Consider the following 571-nt stretch of genomic DNA (forward strand, 5'->3'; position numbering starts at 1 on the left):
CTTTGTTGTCTCCGTTTCTCTAGAATAAAGATTTTATGTAGTGGTTTGTCCACTGATTTAGGGAGCATACGAAGTTTTACTAAATTAATTGATAAAAAAATAGAACGACACCCATTTACCATGTAAAAGAGTTTATAATACATTAATACAAAGGTATAATGTGGTTAGAAATTTTAAAACAACATTAAAAATTATAGGCTTCAGTATATTAACCATTTATCGAAAAACTGAATATTTTGTAGGGGTTAACGCATAGATTTTTCAAAAAATATAATAATATTGTTTTAATGCATAGTTGTATTATGAACTAACATATGATGATGGTCAGAGAAGTTTGGAATCTTTGTTGTCTCCGATCTCTCTAGAATAAAGATTTTATTATGGAGGGAGCATATCAAGTTTTACCAAATTAATCGATAAAAAAATAGAACGAGGCTCATTTACCATGTAAGATAGTTTAGAATACATTAATAAAAATGTAGAATGTGGTTGAAAATTTTAAACCAACACTAAAAATTACAGGGTTCAGTATATTAACCATTTACCGAAAAACTGAATATTTTGTAGGGAT

Source organism: Brassica oleracea, chromosome C4 (genome assembly GCF_000695525.1).
Source record: "Brassica oleracea var. oleracea cultivar TO1000 chromosome C4, BOL, whole genome shotgun sequence".
In the NCBI taxonomy this organism is placed as follows: domain Eukaryota; kingdom Viridiplantae; phylum Streptophyta; class Magnoliopsida; order Brassicales; family Brassicaceae; genus Brassica; species Brassica oleracea.